Genomic DNA, 23,478 nt, shown 5'->3' on the forward strand with positions numbered 1-23,478 from the left:
ATCTTTATACATACGTATTTTCATAGACTACAGTTTACCTTTCATCAAATATATGCTGAAAAGCTGATTCCTTGCAATTTTCCCTCCTTATTCTATTCCTTCTTTATTTTTATGTTTAAGAGCTTGCCACTTTAGTCCAATTTATGAAGAAACCTGCCTGAAAGTGCTCAAATTTACTGCTGAGTTTTCTTGAATGCGTACCTGAAAACATACAGCCTTCAGTAACTGGAAAGTACATGAATGAACCAACTCAAAAAAAATTGAAAACACAGAATCACGGAATCAACTGGGTTGGAAAAGACTTTAGAGATCATCAAGTCCAGCCCTTGGTCCAACTCCAGCCCATTGACTAGATCATGGCACTAAGTGCCATGTCCAAGCTCAGTTTAAAAACCTCCAGGGCCGGTGAGTTCAGCACCATCCTGAGCAGCCATTCCAATGCCTGACCACTCTCTCTCCAAAGAATTGCTTTCTAATATCAAGTCTAAACTTCCCCTGGCAGAGTTTAAGCCCATGGCCCCTTGTCCTATTGCTAATACAAGGATGAAAAAATGGTAACACACTCACAATTCACAGCATCAGTCTGACCTGGACATCCCGAGGGAAAATAACTTTGTTAAGAATGAATACGGCATATTTGGGAATCTGTGCACTGTCAATATGATCTTGACAATTACAGCCCTGTGATCAGTACATCTGGAAAATAACAGTCAAGTGATCAGCCTGAACTTTGCCTGGCTCAGGCAGTTTTTACACGGCTCTGTCAAATGTCAGACCTCCTTCTCCCTCACCGATTTCAGAAACGTTGCGCCATGGTTTCAAGCAGTGAATCATCCTTCCCTGTGCCAACCATCTGCTCCGTCTGCCCCCTCAGTGTCTGCAATTAGATGACGGAGGGCAGGGACGGCTTTGAGAGTGGCCATCAACGTTAGGCAAGGAAGGGCTCCGGCGACACGTTTTTCCATCTGAAATCGCAGACTTAAAACTGGCAAGGACTAGAAAAATAACGTGACGAAGAACTAATAAAAGAACAGGGAGAAAATAAATAGAACAGAGCAAAGGATTGGGAAAAGAGGACAGGACGGATGGATTTCAGGAAAAGTAGGAAAAATCCCCCTAAATTCCCCTGCATGTTTTCTGTTGGGTTGGTTGTTTTTGCAGCACCCACTACGAATTTTAGCAGACCCAGTAAGAGGCAACAGGGGGACCAGAAAACCAAAAAAGCATGATGAGTAACACTAAAAGAGTCAGAAGACTCGCAAGAGCGACACTTGAGCTCTAGGACTGGCTGCTCCCAGAAGGGATTCTGCAGTGTTAAGCAGGGATTAAGAATAACAATTCTGGACCCTGGGAAGGTCACACACATGCAAACAGAGAAGTGGTGGAGAAAGGTGCGTTACCTTCCACCCAATGTAGACCTGAAGGACTCTTGCAGACACTTCATTTCACTGCCCATAGCCTACTAATTTGATTTTTTTACTCTGACACATTTCTGAGAATCCTGACAGCAACAGGTCTAGACTTGCTTTTGGTATTCCTTTCCCCATACCCAAGAATATTTGGGTAGAGAAAGCTGAAGATGACATCACTGTTGTCTCCACGTGTATTTTTTACAATAATTAAATCTCAACTTCAGGAAAAAATTAAAATCAATATTTTGGGGAATAATGATTAAAAAAAAAGGCACAAATCGAATTCCATCTCTACTCTGTTTTTTAACTCAGGTCAAATCTTGTCCTACATCATCCCATGTGTTCTAACAGTTGGCACAATATTTAGGCATTAACTCCACCAACCATCTCTGGTCTATCTTTGATCAGCACAAGCACACAATGTCCCACCACATAAGGAAGGGGTTATGAATTGCATAAAGACAAAGTAAGATCAACAAGTGGTTCTTCTGCATTAGTAATGGAAGAGAAATATTCCTGGAGAAGCATATCAGGATTTTTTTTATAGTTATCAAATACAATATGAATCTTAGTTTATTGAAGGTAAAAGCCTTTCGCTGAGTACTAGTTTGGAAATCCTACTCACCACTACCCAGAAATAACTAATTAGTTGCTGTAAACTTAAATTATACCGACTGACTGATCAGTGGTTACACAGATTGTTTGATGTTCATCTAATATGTGAGTGAAATGCTTATTATTATTGTTTTAAGGAAGCAGTTAAGGAATTGTGTATTGCTTGGCCAGCACAGAAATCCAGGGTTGGTGAATTTGGCCCAATACAAATAAGTCACCGACTTTATCAGAAGTCAACAAGTTTAGTACTGCACACGGGTCAGTGACCTTGCTCTATTATTGCTGCTACTGACTCACGTATACGTTTATATGTTGTGCCTAATAATATCACCAAAACATCTGTTAATATATGTATTTTGTCAGGTTAAAAACTACATCCAACTTGCATTATGTTCATAGCTTACCAGAGGGGCTATTATGAAAACAATACAAAACAAAAAACCACACAGAAAAACATCCCCCCCACACAAAACCCTACACACCAAAACAGCTTCATTCATTCCTATAACATGATTTTTTTAATAGTATTTGTATACCATATTAAAAAAAAAAAGCTTTAAAAGAAAAGAAAAAACAACACAACACACCAGCTTATCTAGTGTAAGTGAAAGAATTCATTTGATGCTTTTTGGGGAGGTTAGATAGCTGTTAAAAGCTATAAAAATATTTGTAAATAAATATATATATAAATATATATTACTGATAACATCTGTTTGCAGGTGGATTATTTATTCCCAAGAGTAGATTTTGGTGAACAGCTCCAGTTCTCAAGAAGATCCAAAATATTGTCTTTTACATGACAGAAGTTAAAGGCCTCCAAACGGTAATGGACCAAATTTTTAAGCCATCGTCAAGTTGCATTCTGATTTTCACATCCGTGATTTTGCACCTGCAGTCAAGCACAAAATTGTGGGCACAGTCAACTGTAAGAGCATCTCTCTGTTTGATTGTACCAGCAAATTAAATACTAAACTGTTGCTGCCTGGCTCCTATCTGCTGCACCCATCGTGGAATTCAAAGACAAAATTAGACTGCTTTTAAAATTAACTTTGTTCAGATATGAACAGTGTTTTCCTGTATAACTCCCGTATTAGATTGGCTGCAAGTGGGAAACATCCTTTGTGAACTGAACCTGCACCAAGATCATTTTGAAGAAAGAAAAGAACAAAACGCACCTTACTTTTGATTTGCAGTTACAATATGTTTCCTTTTGCATTAGTTAGGACACACAGATGATTTTCAGCACTTTTCCGTTGTGATCACATTGTCCTTTCCGCCCTCGGCATTCACAGCAAAGGTAAATACAAACACCTCTTTGGTGAGTTCCATACCCACCTTCTGGGATAAAGAACGCAGCAAACCTGTTTAAGTTGAAAATTTTTTAAGTTGATGGACATCTGACCATTTCTATAGTACATCTATAATGCTAGATGCTATCTTGTCATCATCCCACAATGATGTACCATTCAAACAGAATAATTTGACCCATTAGTTCAGCCTGACGTTGGCTGCACAGCCGTCCCTCCGTCACCATTCTCACTTGGTGACAGCTTTCAGGAGAAGCCATTACTACTCACAGCGGTAGGTTTGACAGAGAAAAATATTACTTTCGTAATTAATGTATGGTGACTTTCTTGCTCTTACAGCAGAGCAGAAGCCTCTCTTATTTTTATCCCATCGCTGTTATCCCCCAACAGATATTATTAGCAGCCAGAAGCAGCAGCAAGCTTCTGCTGTTAGGAAAGGGGACCCGTTTGAGGCCTCTCTGCCATCTCCATCTGTTTGTCTGCCTGCAGTTTTGGGGACACGTAAATTCTTTGTGCTTCTCTTTGGAGTACGAGCATCCTTGGTGCTTCGCTGCCAGGACAACTCCACCTCTCCCTGGAGCTTCTGCACCATTTCAGTTCACCAACCCCTACCATGTTGCTCTTCAACTCTTCCTCTCCCTTTTATCCCCACCTAAAATGAAGCAGTGTTTGCAAATTCTCACAGCCTGTCACTGACACCTGTACTCTGCCTACATTCATAATGTTTCCTCTAATTGTGCTCGTCATTGCCAGTAGCTCATAAATCTTCACAAATGAGGCAACGATTTTGACCATGTGCTCATCACCTCTTCCACTGATGCTCCTACAAGTCATTAAGGTCAGTCCATAACCCTCAACTGGGATATATGTAAAAAAACCCAGCAACTTTGCTTCTATGGAGCAAGGGAAAGAAAAAAATGGCAAAGGGAAAGGTGAAAGATTATTTGGATCAGTAAGACCATCAGGAGACTACAGTGCTATGGGAAGACACCCCATCTTAGGGGAGAGTAATCAATGATACCAAAATTAGTGGCCTCTAGACTTCAATGAACAAGCAGAGTTCACCCAGCTCTTACCTGGTTTTAACTAAATAGTTTGTATCATTGATTAATAAGAAAATAAATTTCCTTTTCCACTCCAAGATCAAACAGCACCTAAAAGTTACTGCAGGTTCTTTTTATTATTATTTTGTGAGTAAGCCTGATGAGTTTCTTCTATTTCTAATATTAGCCAGTCATCTCAGCAAGACGAGAAAGATGCAAACGCTTCCCAGAGAATTAAAATAAGTCCAACAAAAGAGCACATAACCTTAAAACATTGTTCTGTTCTTCTATAGGTTGACAAGTAGAAAATTATTTCCTTCCTTGTCCCCTTTTCCACCTCTGGTGGGTGAGACTACCCATGTTTGTAGTTAGGCAGCTGGCTGAAAATCACAGATAAAAGCAAATGCTGTAAGTACAAAGCACAGAAAAGCTTAAGTCTTCCTTTAATGCTTTACTAGCACTTCACTAATAGGCCCATGGGGTGCAGTCAGTCAATAATAACCCAATAAAATCAATAATGATAAACAAGAGTCAGTGTTCTAATAAAAACAGAATTTTTAAAATCCAAACCAGCTGTTCCAGCATTATGTACAAACACAGGCCTGGTGCGAGGGTTCAATCTGGTTCCAAATATCCGCGTTCAGCTGCCAGTCCCACATGCGGCTTCTTGGAGGAGGGTGGAGTGATGGACAATAAATACACAATCACAGTTTACGGTCAAGGTGAACACACACTTTTTATTGCTGACTTTCTTCTGTGATTTTATTGACACACTTGAAGTCTGCGTTGTTTTCTTTTTACGTATTTACTTCATGTGTTTTATTTGACACAAAAACTGGGATGATTTTTCATCTAAGTCTTTTATCCTGCTTGGAAAGTACATTTAAAGACTTCAGTCACCTATGAAACACCTTCCTTTGGTTAGATTGATCCTTTCCTATATAACTACCCAGGGAATGAATAAAATAAATGCTGTGTGTCCCCAAAGGACTGGCTGCATACTATGGAAAGTTATTTAGAGAACACTTGTAAGTTCTGAAGAGACAGGGATGAGCAGGACTGAAGAATCATAGAATCGTTTTGGTTGGAAGAGACCCCCAAGATCAAGTCCAACCAAAACCTAACACTGGCACTAACCCAAGTCCCAAAGAACCTTGTCAGATGTAACATCTTCACTTTCATACAGTTAGGAAAGATCTGCTTTTACGGGATGACTTTGACCCAATAATGTCACTCTTGTTATTCAAATCTACAAACATCTAAAAAATTGAAGTATTTGGAACTGAAAAAAAAACCCGAGCAACACGTATGTCATAAATAGGCCTTAAGTTACTCTGTATTCCCCAGAACAACAGAACTAATTCCTTCCAATCTTACCCGTGAACTATGGCGATGCTGCATGAAGGTCTGAGACCAAAGGGTCAATTCATCTTTTAGGAAAAACAAACAAAACACACCACTTCATACAGTTTCTAAGACTATCCATATATGTTAGAAAGATCAATTAAAACTCACTGAATTTAGAACCAAGTTTAACTTTATTAACAATGCCTTTGACATGTAGAGTTTTTTTCCATTTTAAAAGTGACAGAAATGAAGCACAGATTTATGGGAAGTCTCATCCCAATCCCAAACATGACATGAGTCTTTTCAGTACTTTGATCTTCCCACTAAAGGGACCTCAGTTTCCAAAAAGATATAAGGTATTTGAGACCAGAATTGGTTCAACCCAGTACAGATAACACAGATTAGAAACTACTGCTAGACAACTGTAATCTGAAGATGGATACCAGGGGAGAAAACAAAACAAAAAATGAACTTCAAATGCCAATTGCCTTCATGAACACAAAGCAACAGTCAAATATTTTAGCCACACAAAGAGGAGACAAATTGAGTGAAAGACAGGGGAGGGATATTAGCAAAGGTATAGCTTGGTACACGGGTTAAACACATCCACCTTTTCCTCTAAATAGCTGTAAGACAATTTCTTCACCTGAGTTTTTTGCCAAGCATTCTGGTTGGCACACAGTTAAAGTTTGCCCAGGTTAGGTGACATTTAGGTCCTACTGAGATGTCACACACAGACCTGGGCATGAGATTGCCACCCACCTTCTTACAAAAACTGAGGCTAAATGAAAATAAGACTGTTTTTAGCTCAGGATTGCAGGTGAAAAAAGTCACACAGGCTACAGCTCCTGAGAAAAATCTCTAGTCCAATATAATCTTCAGCAATTATACCACAGCTGGATATCCAGATATAAACAGAGAGGAAAATTCTCTGTAAGACAGATTTGGCTCCCATTTACACTCAAAAATCCACCCCTCTAACGGCACAAAGGAGGCTTCCTATCTTTTTCCTATCTACCCTTAAACATATTTTCTTTACTGTGTGATGAAATTTTATATACAGCTTCTTCTGAACGCTCTCTGACAAACTCCATCAAAAAGTGCTATGTTATGCTCCAATCATATGTAGAGTAATGGTTTACTCATTTTCTGCATGAAAAGATGGGCACAGTACTTTGCAGAAACCATCAAACCTCTCATTTTTTGTGCTCTTTCTACAGTGCTCCTTTTGCCAACATCATTAACTGCACATGCCTCTGTCGCATATACTAAGAAACACAGGCCTGGCCAAAAGTAGTTCCTGGCACCATTGCCATTCTGATATATGCATTTCAGCTTAACAATATTATCAACACATGGTTTCAAATCTTCCTCAAAAGTTTTACCATCTCCATTGCTAGTGAAGAAGGGAAAAGTTCTCCAATTTGAGGTATTATTTAAGAGAGAGAAGAACATCTTATTAGTGACAACTGAGAGCCCACAGCTTCTCCTTTTGGCTGGGGCAGAGTGGTACAAGGTTTCTAATATCCTTCAAGATGACCATTATTTTACCACAGAGACAAAAGACCATGCTTTGCTTACATTTTTATGAGAGAGAGGTGTGGACGCCCGATTAGACCGAAAGACACAGTTACGTGCCCATGAAATGAATTACACCGACGTCTGTTATAAATCTTTAACATAGCTCAGGAGATCAATTAAGATGTTCAAGCAGCTACAAAAAGGATGATTGAGGCAAATGCTAACATCAGGATGACCATATGGTGAGGGAACGCTAGAACTGCGTGGACATAAAACGCGAGCCATCGGAGCTCCACCACGAAGCAGCAAGCGGGTAAGCGGCAAGATATTGAGCAAAACTACCAGAAGGAGGAAAAAAACCAGCACTGTGACCAATGCATACATAGAATACAATAATATGAGCCTCATAAAGAAAGGCAAAGTGCTTTATTTCTATGAGCCGCAGGTGGGAAGTTTCGGGGTGCCGCAGAGTTGACATTCCCAATCCCAATGAGCGCGCAGCCTGGACAACATTACTGAATGTTTAAAATAACTATATAGAATATGAGTCAATCGGCTGTAAACAGCAGCGGTTTCATCTTCCTTCCAATATGCAGAGATGGAACAAATTAACTGACTGGCCCTTTTCAAGGTCTCAAGCAGTTTCTCTCAAGATCGCCCATAGGGCTGTGTTACCACGAGCCATCATCTCCATGGAGAACAGCAGCCTATGGACAACTTGTTTCACATTCAGTTGCGTTATTATAAGGTGATAACAGCACCATTAAGCCATAGGGCTGCTGTACCAAGGTTAAAAGCGACTCATTTCCGAAGGTTGTTCAATAGGCCGTTTAGCCTAACCTTTCACAGCAGCCTGAAATCCGTAATTGCTAACGAAGGCACCAGAACATGGAAGAAACCACATCCTCAACACCTGATTATGAGCGGGGAAGCTCGGTGCATAACCCACCTTTTCAGAGCTCTATTCCTTCTTCAAGTAAGAGACAATTTAAATAGACTATTAGAGAGCTAGATTAAGAATACAGGAATATTTGAGAGCTCGCTTAAGAATATATAAAATAATGGAACTAAAGATGAAATTAAATTCTGATCATTCATTTCCCTCCAATACTTACTCTAAAAAACTTGCCTTGAATAATAATAAAATATTGCAGCATTTTGTAAGGGTGGGATGGTTTCACCCTCTTTGTCAAAAAAAACCTGGGAAATTACTTGTGTCCGATCAGACTTAATTCCACCCTTGACAATAATTGTCCTCTGCTGCCTAAAATTCAGGAGTATTCACTACATTATTGTATTTGTTTTGCAGATATCCATTTCATAGAATCATTTCGGTTGGAAAGAACCCTCAGGATCATTGAGTCCATTTGATTCTTTCCTCATACTCAGCCAACACTGTGGGGCAAAGTCTAGAAATAAACAGTTATTTTCCATGTTAAAAAAAACATAAGCAGAATTTGGATAGAAAAGCTATTAATAACAAATTCACAAGATCATATTATTGTCCACCCAACACATTGTACTCTTTTTAAAAGGGGGGAAAAAATGTTTTTCCTTCCAATTCTGGTTTGCGTAGAGTCAAAACTGGTGAAAAATAAGGCTGCCAAGGTGGAGAATAATTTGAAAATCAGCTTCTATATAGAAATAGAAAGGTTTTTAATTTATTAGAAGTTACACTTTTTTACCTTTTGTGCATGTACTGTTCTACCAAAAGAGACAGATCCAAGGGTTTGGTTGGTGGTTTTGAGTCAGCTGAGATTTACGTGAGGACCTGCAAGAAGTTCAGCAGAAGACCTAAGTACTTCTCTTCCTATATGCCAGGAAATTGGGGGGGGAATGGTTGTCACGTTGTTGGCACAAATATTTTGTGTCACAACTTGAGATGTAGACACATACAGTAACTTCATTTGCTGCAACCATAGGCCACATACATCTCAGTGCTCAGAGCCCAAAACCCAAATCTGCCCGTTACCTCATGAAGAGAAACCCTATGAAAAGATCAAAACAGCCAATTTGGACCTTTTATCACAAATCAAGCAGTTAGCTTTTGTTACCCCTATGACTTGAACAGAGCATCCTGATGGCCGCTTTCCTACTCTTTTTGATAGAAAAAAAAGCTGAATTTCTGCCTCTAGTGGAGGGAGAAGCAAATAAGTGGGGGAAACTGCATCCCTTGAGTGATTGCCAAGAATTCCCACAAAAAATAAACACAGTCTGGTGGTTATGTTCTTAACAGCTGTGTTAATGGGGTTAAAGAAACCTTAAAGAAACTGTCTTTTTTTAAATGAGCTCTGTTCTTAAAAACCTGATACGGTACAAGTTTTGCTTTTAAACCCAGCATGGTTTTCAGCTGAGGAAAGTGCCACTCCAGCAGCGATGGCAATTCCTGAGGGGACAATGTAGGGGACAATGTCCTGGGAGAGGATGGTGACTGCCAGCGCTGTGGAAAGCTGTAGTATCTTCTCACAAAGAGCATGTGGCAAGCAAAGAGTTGGGTCTGGGCGTAACAACTACATGTTGCATCTCATCATATTGTTTCCTTGCACACCTTAACTTCAGTGACAGAGACACTGGAGTCAAAGATTTCTCTTAAGCATAACTGAGGTTCCTTCTGTTAAAATTCCAAGCAAAAAGCCCACACAACACAGAAACAAAACAATTAAGAAAGAAGTAAGACTTTTGCACTTAGGTTTTGTTTCTCTTGTGCAAACTGCACATCAGATGAAGCTTCGGATAAAGAACTACCATGTCTGATCCTGTCCTCAGTCCTCTCTTGATAGAGGCAGTGGTACCAGTCCAATGACAAAAACTACTATTCTTGAAAGAAAGGCAGGGAAATACTATGGAAAGCACCAAAGCAAGTGAAAAACAACATCATGTACTGCAATCTGTACCCACTTCCCCATGATTACAACATCAGCTTTTGCACTCTCAACTTATTTATTGGTATTTCAGTAGCACTGAGGTTCCTGTGGCATAAGCTCTGTATCCACTGTGATAACATGCTATTATTGTGTAGATGGGACTTGTGAAGAGAAGAAAAAGAAGCATTTATTGAGCAAAATTGTCTCCATGATGGTAATGAGAAGGCAGAACCTGACAGTGACCTCACCTTCACCATGTGGCTTTGGGCCTTGTGAGATCCATAAGCACACAAAGCGGGGAGAGACACAGCACCCAACAAGAAAGTTAATTCCTCATTAGCTTAATCTTATTTAATGTAACTCAAAGGGGAGAGAACAGCTACTGGTATTTCCCCAAAACAGCAAGGACACAGGTTTTGTTTGCACACAGCAAACCTTTTCACCCAGTTCCCCCACCCTTTACTAGAGTCCAACCAACTCTCCATCATCTTATCCTCTAATACTACCTCAACCTCACATTTATAAATCAAAATAAAATAAAAGTCCGAAAACCCATAACTAACACAAACCCTGTGTCTTTTTCAGCTGCTCAGTCTCTTTGGTTGACATCTCATCCCCAAGACTTCCTGCCCAGGCACAAGGGAGCATTGGTGCTACCTCTAGCACCAGGTCAGGGAGAATGGGGTGAGGGAGGTGTCACACCAGCCCTGGGGACAAGGACATGCCACAGAACAGGGACATGGAGACCCAAACACAGGCTTATTTTATCCGTGCCCCTCACTGGCTCACACCAGTCTGGCTGCTAAATCTGTCATCTCCTTTGGAAAGAGCAGCCACCTTCAAATTAGCACAGAGCTGGTAAAACAGCCATTACCCAAGTCACAGACATCTTGAGATCAAGGATATCACCACAGCCTCACAAAAAAGGCCAAGGTGATGTTTTTCCAAGCTATAATCAGTCTTCCAAAATAATACAATATTCCACAGTATTTAGGACAAAACTAATCAAAAAAATTAGCAGGAAGAGCAACAGCAGCAGGGGGCTCCCCACGTAGTGTATCTTCAAGAGCAGTGAATCATTTCCATCTCCTTGCAAATGTCAGACGCCCAATTCTCCATGTTATCTGTGGCTCTGAAATGGTTTCAACGAGACCTGCTGTCACTGCAGGGGGTTCGAGCGGCCGTGGCAGGAGGGACAGCAGCCCCAGATGATGCCTTCAGACTTCACTGAGATCAGCCAAACCACTGCAGCTGTAGAGTAAAGCTGGGCCTGAGCCCTGAGCCAGGCCTGAGCACAAGGAGGAACTGCTGGAGCACAGCAGAGGGATGCACAGAGCAAGGTGGTTTTGTGGTTTTTTAATGAAGTCTGAGCATCACCCACCCAAACAGATTCCCAGTCACAGCACCTGATACAGGTAATGTTGGGCCTCCTAACAGAGTGCTAGTTTCTCCTCTATGCATGGTTACCCTCTTACTAATGGATACAGAATCATTTTTCTTTGAAGAGACCTTTAATATCATTGAGTCCAACCATAACCTAACTCTAGCACTAAACCATGTCCCTAAGAACCTCATCTATGCATCTTTTAAACCCCTCCAGGGACGGTGATTCCACCACTGCCCTGGGCAGCCTGTTCCAATGCTTAACAACCCTTTCCATGAAGAAATTTTCCCTCATAGCCAATCTGAACCTTCCCTGGCGCAACCTGAGGCCGTTTCCTCTGCTCCTGGTGCTTGTTCCTGGGGAGCAGAGCCCGACCCCCCTGGCTCCAAGCTCCTTTCAGGCAGTTCAGAGATCAGAAGGTCTCCCCTCAGCTCCTGTTCTCCAGCTGAACCCCCCAGGTCTCTCAGCCGCTCCCATCACACTTGTGCTCCAGCCCCTTCCTTTCTCTGAACTCGCTCCAGCACTTCAAGGTCTCTCCTGTAGCAAGGGGCCCAAAACCCTCAGACTGAGCCCCAATTGCATTTCCCATCCCTGGCACCATCTCTCACCCAAGGGCAGGTGTGGGGTCTCCAATACACAACTGCCTTGGCACACCAGACCAGAGTAAGTGCCACCAACCACTGGTGACACCAGTGCAAGATCTTTGCTTCACAATGCAGAAAAATAACAACAGAAAAAAGGCACAGAGATGACCCTACTGCAAGTTGTGGATGCATTTGTGGCCATGTAGGAATGAGAATAATCTCCTTCCCGGCTGGATCACAGAAAAGCTAAAGGAGAGGTTTAAACCTCTTCAGACACATCCCTTAACTCCTGCTCCCTGCACATTAGATGCCCTCAGGGATACACTGTCACAGCTGTGCCTGATCTTACCTTTGAGCATGTTTTTTTTGCTGCTGCCCTGGAACTGCCTGAAAGCAACTTCTTGTCACTATTAGAGATGATCGTCATCACAACGTGTGGGCTTGGGCAATAGTACTTTTTATTTTCCCACCTGGCACGCTACATCGCTATCATCCCAAGCATGGAGCTCCATCTGGTGCAGGGGAAGGACCAGCGAGGCTGCACAAGAGCCCCAAGCTGACCATGTCCCAGCAGAGGGCACCCAGAAGGGATCAGGTCCCTCTATATTTGCTCTGCTATACTCATTAACAAATATTTCAGCTGAAACCATAAGCTAGAGGTGGGCCCTATCTCAGCCGTGCCCTGCTTTGCTCAGAAAAATACATGCAGAGTTAGCAAAAGTGTTACATTTTGTGAACCTGACTTTAAATAAATGCACATGAACCAAAAATTCTATTCTACAAAGCAAGAAACCCTTTGGCTTTAAGAGTTTCAAAACAATCTCTCCACTTACAGTAACATCTCATATTGAACCTTCTATTTCAGTTCAAACACACAATTCAACGCAAAACAGTTTTTTCTTCTGTTCTAACTTCGGCTGAAAAATTGAGCCAAAGTGACTACTAAACCTTTTGGGGGAAAAATTTGGAACAACCCATGAACCTAAGTGCCAGCTGTAAGAACAGGCCTGCCAAAGTCTCCTCTGGTCCCTATACTTTGGTCCTCATTACCCATCACCGCCTTCCCATCACATCGGCACAGATACAGGTCAAACACAACATAATAGGAAAAGAAACAAGCAGGACACCTACGTAAAGGCAGTAAACTTCATGCTAAATCCTTCAAGATTTGAAGACAGGTTTAGTTTGCACGTGGATACTGAAGGCGCTATAGTAAAGTTGATGAGAGGAGTCAAAGGGAATGGGAGATGCCAGCACTGGGCAGGGTAGGAGATGGTTTAGTCAAGACAGAAGGCAGTCTTGAGTGTTCAAAGAGCTGTACTTTGGCCCCTTCTTCTCACGCCAGATGGATTTTCTGGCTGAGACTTATCTGTAATTTTCCTCATAGCTACTTTACAAAGGGAAGAGAGCAAAGAAACCACTTGGATCTATTTTCACTGAAACAGGAGAGAGAATATCCTCAGTGTCGGTTTGGACCTAGTAAGTCATGGGAGGCACCTCACCCTTACCTCCCAGTTCATGCATATGCTGAATTTCTCTGATGACAATCCAGTTTTGGCACTTCCCACTTGACTAAATTCCATAAAAGAGCTCAACTGGGTTCAAAAGTGGAGCTCAGGAAAGCTTTGGGAAAATCATCCGAGTATCTTAAATATGTATGCTAGGAAATCCATGTGTTCAAGCTCTTCACGACTAGAACATGGGAATACCAGCTTGCCCTGAAGCTGGAATCAAACCAGTAACCTAAACATCAAACTGGGGATGCTGGGAAGAGACTAACGCCAGGTTTTTCATTCAGCCTCATCTCAGTGATATTATGGCCCAGACCCAAACACGCCAAAACACTTTGGTGTTCTCATCTGCATTAAAGCCCTCACATACGGCTCTATTCCACACTTCCCAAATCCTCTTTTCTCTTCTGCAGACGAAAACCCTAATTTTCACACATTCCAGAAATGCTTTATGTTTGATCCTAAAAACAATGATTACTCCACTATCATTTTTTTTGTGTCAGAGTGTCACATATCAATGAAGGGCCAGGTAAGAAAATTTAGGTTCTCATCTGATTGCTGCATAGAAACTAAATGGGCTACAGTGGTGTTACCGAAATGGCTTGTAGCAAACATATACCTCATTGCAAAAAGGCAGAAGACTGACAAGTCAAAATTCCCATCCTTTTTGGTTCTTTACATATTAATTCCTATTTGATGGGTTTTGGTGATATTAACAGACATCTGACTTCAATGTGTGCATTGTCCTAGATCTCTGAACTTTGAGAGCACAAAAAGAGATAATTTAACCCCAAAAGTGACACAGAAGGACCTTTGAGGGCCTGACTTAAACCTGCAAAAAAACCAAACAGATACAGATTTAAACCTGAAAATCTGGGATGAAAGAAAAAAGATGCTACATGCTACTTATAAAACCATGAAACCAGCCATTTACTCTTGTTGCCCATTTGTTTGCAAGTGTGGAAAAGACTCACATTTTCATTATATTACACCAGTACTGTAGTTTTCATTTTCTCCAAAGACTCCCACAATCCCAGTTTACATGAACATTAATGCCACCTATTAGTAAAAATATGTAGTCAGAATACTGAATCCATTAAACTGTTTTTGGAGACTCCTGGAAAATTGTCTTGCTACTGAAAGGAACACCCCCTACACAAATGTCCTGATTCATTCCCTACTACAGCAAACTTTAAAGATGCTACTGCAAAAAGAAACATCTTCACTTGTAAAACTACTTTCATAATACGCAAAAATACTTTTTATACCTCTTTCAAGCCTTATCTTGTACCAATGCTTACAACTGCCTCTTCCTCAAGCATGAGGTCTATTCTTCAGTGAAAACCTTCCTAAAAAACAGAGGTGGAAAAATCAGTTTGCAATTTAAAATCTATCATGTCATTGGGTCAGGGAAAGGCAGTTTGGAAAGACACTCTCAAGCCAAAGAGATACCCACTTGTAAATCTGTAAATGCTATTTCACAGAATTGTTCTTTATGCAAGGAAAATATGTTTTGTACCACTTCCAGGATTAGGTCTTTCCAAGATTAAACAACAAAAAAAAACCAACACAAATACACCACAAATGAGTGCAAAAATTGTTATTTTTATATATGGGAAACCTGTATATACCAGGAGGTAGCAGCATGGGCACACCAGCTGCAATGAGCTGACAGAGCAGCTTTCTAGTTATTAAAAAAGCTTAGTTTCAGATTGTCTACAAACTTTAATTAGCGTGATAAAAGCGGAGTGGGTGAACAAGTCCAAAACCTCCTTCAAAATAATTGTCTATTTGTTTATTATTATAGCTTCCACAGGTGAATTATCTGCTTCAGAAAATGCCTTTAAAAATCCACACATTAAAAGAAAATTAAAACAAAAATCAGCCATTTGTTTTTCCCGTGCGGGGTTTACACTTTAAGTTTCAGCAACATAATGTACCCGATATTTGATGTTACAGATGGTTGTGGGGAAGCAGAAACACTTGCGGGAGACAGGGCAGGATGTACTTTTTGTATCTTTTACCAAGAGCTAATGCCTCTTCAGTAGCTTTTTAGCAAGAAATTCAGCAGAATCGCATTGGCTCACGACTACTTCTCCAAACCTGAATGAGGAGGCAGCTACAGGGGATGTGCTAAATCACATGCTAGTGTTGTTGCACTCCTGGTCCTAAAAGGGAGACTAAAGCTTTACAGTTTTATTTAAAATTTCAGTGGAACTCAGGGCGCATCCCAAGAGGGTCCTGAGAAGCACCCAAAGTCAGAGCTGCTTCTTGCAACCCCCCCAACCTTTGCACAGGTACCAGGTCTCTCATCCTCTTGCTCCCCCTCTCCCCCTTTTTAGCATTTACAGTTAATTATGACACACATTTCAATTAACATTCCACCCCTGTGACCTTTGAAACACGGGCGATGCCGTCCCACCACGAGGAGCCCCCCGCGCAGGTTCCAAAGGGTTAATCCCAGAGCGAAACCCTTCAGATGTGTAATTTAATACTTCGTAACTGCTGAAAATTGGAGGCCCGCATAATTTATTTTCTTTGGTCTGGGCACATTTGCCTCATGCTTGGCTGTGGCTGACTTCAGAGGGACACACCTAAAGCCCTCAAGTGTCCCAAGCGGCCCATGTCAGTTGTGCAGAGAAGACTGTGGTACTTGGAGGGAACCCAAGGATTAGGTGTTCCCAAGAAGGTTTTTTTGGCTCCAAAATCCACGGATGTCACGGGAATAAGCCTCACTCCTCCCCCTGCCCTGAAGGCCACATATCAACAGGGTATCTAACCGCTCGGAGACAGGCCCCGCACAAAGGTATACATTAAAAATAAACACAACGCGCGACCGAAAAGAGAGGGAAGGAGGAATCGCCGAGCGAGCGGGAGAGACGGGGAAACAATCGCTTCATTGTGGAGCCGGCAGCCAGGAATCGCAGATCCGAGCTCCACCTACAGTCCCCTTCGCAAAGCTGACGCCGGCAGCTGCGAGCGGCCCCGGTTTCCTCGCTCGCTCAATCTTAATTCCTTTTATTTTTTAGTTTTTTTTAAATAATCATTGTCACCATAAAGCGAGCCGCGTTTTTATTTCAGCAGAATGCGAATGCAGCTAAAGCTACTGCACTGTCCAAGTACTTCTAAGGGTAGCTCGCATTCTGTATTTTGAAAGTAAATAGCCTGCTTTTCTTTCCCTGGGATTTATTTTAGGATTCTGTCTCTATCGCCAGCTTTCATTTGCACCAGCTTCGTATCGTCTGACAGTATTTCACGTTTTTATTGCAGTTTGATTGCAGTGCTGTAGTTTCATCATTCCAGGGGAAAAAAAATAAATATTTGTCTAAATTGTACTCTTGCCCTTCTTAAAATCAAAATTCAAGCTTCAAACATGATGTGGGTTGTAACTTTGAAAAGTGGTAGTGAGCCTGTGACAGCATCAAGGAAAATCATCCCCATTTTCTACTTAAAAAACCAAAAAGCCTTAGACACTAATTCAAGCTTTGACATTGCTGGCATACAATTGTTTATCGCCTGCAGAAGATACAAGTTTGAGGCAAAGTATTGGATGACACTGGGGTGCTGCGTGCCCAAGTAAATGGTGATGACACGTGAAGCCTGGTGACCAGCCTGGGTCACCCTCATGGTGCCACCACATCTCGGCAGAGCTCCAGGAGGCAGCAGGTCCCAGGTTGGCACCAACCAACGTGTTCTGCCCTGGGGCAGCTTGTACAACGGGTTTGCACCCAGGTGGTTCCTGCTGCCTCATGATCTAGGATGCAGCTCCTCTGCTGAGGAAACTGCGGCCCTTCCTCAGCAAAGCTGGTGACAGCAACCCTGGGCCTCCAGAAGGTGATTTTTGGGCAGGCCCCCAACTACAAGACCGGCCTCCCCACACTAGCCACAAGAAGGAAGTTCTACCAGCTGTGCAAACAGTACATACCTACAACCAAAAACTCATCTCCCCCAGGTCCACAAGGCATTCAAAGGTCAGAAGTGCTGAGCATCTCCTGGGCAACATCATCTTCCACCATCCTACAGAAACACCTTATACACGGAGCTCTGCAAGTGTATTTAAGTAATAGAAGACACCAAAAAAAAAGAATAAATAGGTACTTGATGCTCTGGGTCTCATACAAACCCCACGCTAGATTCAAGCACTGTGCTCCACTTCATATCCAGCCTCTTGACAGTGGCAGCACAAGGTCTGTTCAGAGGTACAAGTCCTCTTCCATAAGAGAAATTCCTGCATTTGTACCCCTACCATAATAGTGTTTGGAAAGACAAAAATTAGGATGTACACCATATCTTGGTAATAGAAGGAGAGACTAAATGACCCCAGGGATGCTCATGAGCAGCATTTCTTTTCATCCCTGACAGGCAAGGCCAACCTGATTTACATCAGCTGGAGTACCCTGCCCAGAACCCTCTGCAGAGTGGGAGTAATCAGGCCATGATCTCCCACCCCTCAGACTGCTGCTGTAAAAAAACAACAGAACAACACCACAAAAAAACAACCACCAAAAAAAACAAAGGGAAAAAAGCATCACAGAAGCCATACAAGCAATGGGGGTGACTAAGGTTCAGAGACAAGCCTTGATGTTCGCCATCAAGTCACAATCCATGCCCAGAGGAGATGGAGGGGGGCACAGACTTAAGGGGGGGCTAGAAGAATGCAGTGAGACACAGAAGGAAAACCTCATTAAGAAAAAGGTATATTACTGTTTTTTTAATAGATTTATAACATATTAAGTGCTATCATGATCTACTAAAAGAAATACCCAGTTATACATTCAATGTTTGAGAAACAGCAGAAAAGCCATTTAAAAACTCCCAATCTCTTGCAGTACTTTTAATGAGCATTATTAACTTACTTCACGGTTTTATATCTCCTACATTTACATAACTTTAAAATGGTAGTAGGTATTAACGTTCCTGCATCGTAGGTGAGAAAGGAAACAGAAAAGATTGAGTGATTTGGATGTCAACAGCAGTGCTAGAAATGGAACACACCGTTCCATCTCCTGTGCAGCACTGTGACAGCTCGTTTTCAAACACTTTTACGAGGCAGATATTTGACCTGTTACACTATGATGCATAAAATAATAATAATATGGAATGAGTGGGTGGGTGATCTCACCCGTGTCTTTAAACCTGCTGCAATGTGTGGGTTACAAGGTTTGAATCACACAGAAGTAGAACCAAATTTGCATGCTGTTTCGAAGAAACTGCAGGAGAAAGAGCACCTAAGTGGTAAAGAATTAAAGAAATTAAAAACCCGAAACAGGAATGAGAGAGGAGTCAAATAGAAGCTATAACGAAAACAGAAGAATATCCACCTGTATAAAAAAAAAAAGTAGATGTTCAGTTAAAGCTTCTGAGAATTTTTATCCTTGATAAACTGCTTCCCATTTAAAGAGAAGATGTAGTGATAAATATGTATTTAACCTTATTTGGAGAACAAAAGAACAGGTGTGACATTGATCCTTCCCATCACTGTCAACCAGAACAACTCCCCTACCCCAGCTCCCACACCAGCACAAATGAGATCAGAATCAGCCACGGAGTTTGTGTTGCAGAAAGCGAGTTATTAAATTCATCCAAACATCCATCTGCGCCCAGGCTGAGTTTCTACCCCTACATTATCCAGAGCTCCGAGCAGCCGGGAGGCTCAGAAGGTGACTCTGCCATAAGACCTCACAGCCAGGCCCCACATTTATGAATGAAATCGCTGTGTTTTTTTCCAAATGCGAGACTGGAGACCATGGATGAGTGCCACCTTTTTTTACAAAACCCTTAGGAGCATAAGCACTCTGTATTTCTTCAATTCAATGCTGATATATCTGATTTCCCTCCAGGACAGACCAAACATTAAATAACACTGAACAGGCTGAGTGCGTAGCTAAAATACTTGCAATGAAAAGTTTTCATTCTCAGCTTATTTCCTAGTTTACAAAAGCTCTTATCAAAAAAGCTCTCTAAATTGGAATTAGTTAGTGATCCAGGTCTCTAAAGCCCAGGGACTGGAAGTGAAGATTTCTTAATTATACCAGCAGGGGCTTGATTTCTATTCTTAGTGCAGCTGGGTAACGTTGTCAGGTTCTTGCCGAGCACTGTTTCTCATCGGCAGGGATAGCCCCTGGTTTTCTTCGACAAAACACAGAGCTCTTTAACTCAAAGCATCTTCACATACATGTGTAACAGAGCATGCATGCTTCAGTCACACATGCCAACAACTCTTCAAAGGAACCTGGGCTCTTCTAAAGTTCAACAGTTCTTTACTTTAGAATATAATCAGAGTTTTAACCAATATAAACTGTTTTTCTCCCAGTGGGCCTTTGCAATACCTTAATTTCCCCCCATTGTTCTCAAAGGAACCGGCTGCTCAGCAGCAAACTCACCCGCAGAAAAGGCTTGAGATTAGCCCCATAAAAAGCTTTTAGGATCATGACCCAGATAAGGGGTATCGCAAGAACCCCCCCATGTTAAAAACATCCACTCACAGGGATGGAACTTCTGTACAAATCCTGTGTTAGATGCACCCAAAAAAGAAAACAGCCAAATCCAGCCTCACACTTTACACAGAATATATATATGCGTGTGTATAAATATATACACACACATACTTGAAGTCACTACAGGTTAAATACGTAGCTCTAAAATCCTCAAAATACTCTAATAAAACAACTCACTGAATAAAATATGGTGTAAAATACAACAGCACATGCCCATAGCAACAGTTTAAGAGCACTGGGGGTAAGGGGCCGGGGAAGGAGGCACATGAGTTTATCTACTTAAGGCTCCTGGACGGAACCCAAAGACTTGGGTTCAATCCCCAAGTAGGTCATTTTTTTTCTCTCTCATTAAAATATTTGACTCATACTGGCAATGTTCTCTGAAGAAAAATGAACTCTGGACTGGGAACAAGATAGAGCTGTAGCTGTGAAAGCAACTATTTAAACCTCATCATCTGATGGTTGTTGGTCACCTTGGCAAGAGGAGGCTGGCGGTCATTCTTGGTGTGTCCTTTTTTGCCCACACAACATACGAACACTTGGAAAACCCCAGCAGAGCAAGTCAACGTCACATCACAAGGCAACCGGTGGTTGCGTGCAATGCTATTTTTTAATTATTATCTTTTTTTTAAGAAGGCATAGAAGCTTTGCATCTTTACATTCCTATTCCTTCAAGCTGTTTTATCAAAACTCAAACTTTCTTGCTGGGAAACTGTTCTCTCTTTGGTACCTTCTCTGCCAAAATCCAACTGTAACAACAAAGGTTTATAAACAATGAAAATTCCAGCTGCTTGACATCAGCCATGTGAAGCTTTCACTTCACACTGATACAAATATTTACCCTGAGCTCTGGCAAAGCTTTCCTTGCCCATGTCGCCCTTAATCATACATTTTTCCTTGATTGAGTTATGCTTTCCAGTACATGATTTGCTCTGGTTTACTTTTTAACACATCCCAGAGGCTTCGTCAAAATCAGCTCTGTGCAGGCCATGTCATTTGGTAGCTGCCAAACATGCTATTCAGAAGGACCTTGGCAAATAGCAAAACAGCGTATTTTTGCTTTTTCCCCTCTAACTGGTCTAATAAATGTGTTTGTTCTCTTCTGACCACCATTTATTTTTTAGATCCCACATAGCCATAAAGCAATGAGCCAAGAAAGTAAGCAGAAACACACTCATTTTCCCTTTAATCTACTCCCTTGAGGCAACGCTCTGACTTCTCTTGCAGACACCTTAGAGCTTAGAAGCTGCAAACTATTGATGACTCACATTTTATTATTATTATTTAAGAGACAGAAAGGTTATTATCAGAGGGAGTAATAATAAAGAATTGCTTTGTTACTGTTTTAATACTTGCAAAACTAAATATACAGGAGTCAAAACAAACATAACTCTACCTGAACAAATAGGACCATCACAGGCTGTTTGGACTATTAAATATATTCTTCCAGAAGAAAGAAAAATAGTCGCATTTCTCAGCTACATTTGTATAAAGCCAAGTGGAACAATGAGGAAAACCTCATCTACTTATGGCTAACGTGGAGAAGATAAAGTTATTTCAACCAATTCCTGGAAGTGACTCAAAACTTAAGCAATAAAAGATATTTTTCTTCCCTTTTGATCCCTATGTCCCACTTTTCACTTGGAGAGGAAGGAGAAGAGCAAGGAAGACATAAGATGCTGAAGAATTTTGGGCCCTGGGCAGAAGTTATTGGAACTTGCCAAGAAAGTTTGTTCTTCAAGGACACAGCCCAGGTTCAGGTTTATCTGCGTGCAGGACGATGGACTCGTCTCAGTGAAGTGAGATGGGAATTCTGCTACAAGATTTCATTTAGAATATCTATTTATACAACATACTTGGCTATAAATGTGGTTAAACACAGACTTTGGACAAGCTTCTTGTTACATACCTTCTCTCAATGTCCATTTCAGTCAGTCTTATTTCTCAGGGCCTAGACAAACATTATACTTGCAAGAAGAAACAAAAAATACACCTTTTAAAGATGGATTTTAAACCCAAGCCTATGCTTAAGTATACTACTAAGTGACCTGAAATCAAATCTTCCATTTACAGCACTGATCCGCTGTACAAATAATTCACATTTATGAATTTGCTCCCAACTTTTCCTTGAGGGGTTTGGTCATCCTGGACAGAGACAGATACTCTACCTGAAGCAGCTCTAAACCACTTTCAAATGTAAATCTATTAAAGTAAATTTACAGGCTGCAAACAAAGCAGAGAAACCTAAAGTCTATGGCAATTAAAAATGAGGTTCAAGAAGGAAAACTAAGAACTCCTGACCCACCTGAGAAATAAGACTCTAATGTCCCAAATTTACTATTGCAATGAAGTTCTGGTGCACACATTATAGGCACCCACGTGAGTTGTCTGAAATCAAAATACTTTAGCTCTGAGCTTCATGAGCATATTTTTCTTTTTTTCATTCTACCTAAGGTTTATTTTCTATTAATGTTTCACATCAAAACCAAGAAAGTTTATAAAAAATATTTTAAGGTCCTAATAAATCACTAATTCAGGTCATAACTAGTCATGAATCTTCACATGATCCTTAGCTAAAAATCCAATATTTCAAGAAAACATCAATCCTAAATGAAGTATTTAGGTTTTAATTAAGAAAATTTTGCTTAGTTCATATAAGACAATATATGAAGTGAAATACGCATTGATGAATCCTGTGGTCCTGGCACCAGCTCCACGTTATCACTGGGGCTTTCAGGAGAAGCAACAAAAAGGAAAAAGCAATTTGGGATAACTTTTGTACCTCAAATCGTTAAGCAAGTGACAGATTTGCACATCAAGCTGGTCTCTGCAAATGACTCAAGTCCAGCATCTGCAGTGAAACTTCACCTCTGGCTGGAGGAGGAACCACCCAGGGTGGCCCCTTCTCAATCCCACCATGGCAAGAATAAGAAAGAGCAACACTTATCTCCTAATTTGGTTTTTGTCACAAAAGAAAATCAAAGTGCAGAATTTAGAGTACAGATTACATTCAGTCTCATGTTTCTACAACATCCCAGCTAAATGTGACATTTGCATCACCTAGCTTCAGTCTTCAAATAGAAAATAACTTCAAGTTGCTACGTGTAAGCTGAGTGTTTTGAAAACCTCTAGTGAAACCATATTTCAATGTTAAAGCAATTTAGGAGCCTAGGTCTCATATACCTCTATTCCTAATATATAAAAAGATATTCCAAAATCACATGGTGGACATTTTAACATATATGTTAAGGCAGTCTGACAGGAATCCAATGATTATACATGTTTGGTTACTACCAGCCTTACAGATACACATTTCCATCGTTTGTGTTTCTGTACTCATTTAGAAACAAAAGCATCACGACCTGGTACTGGGGTGTCAAAACTCCCCCAAAA

The sequence above is a fragment of the Nesoenas mayeri genome (genome assembly GCF_963082525.1).
Source record: "Nesoenas mayeri genome assembly, chromosome: 6".
NCBI lineage: Eukaryota > Metazoa > Chordata > Aves > Columbiformes > Columbidae > Nesoenas > Nesoenas mayeri.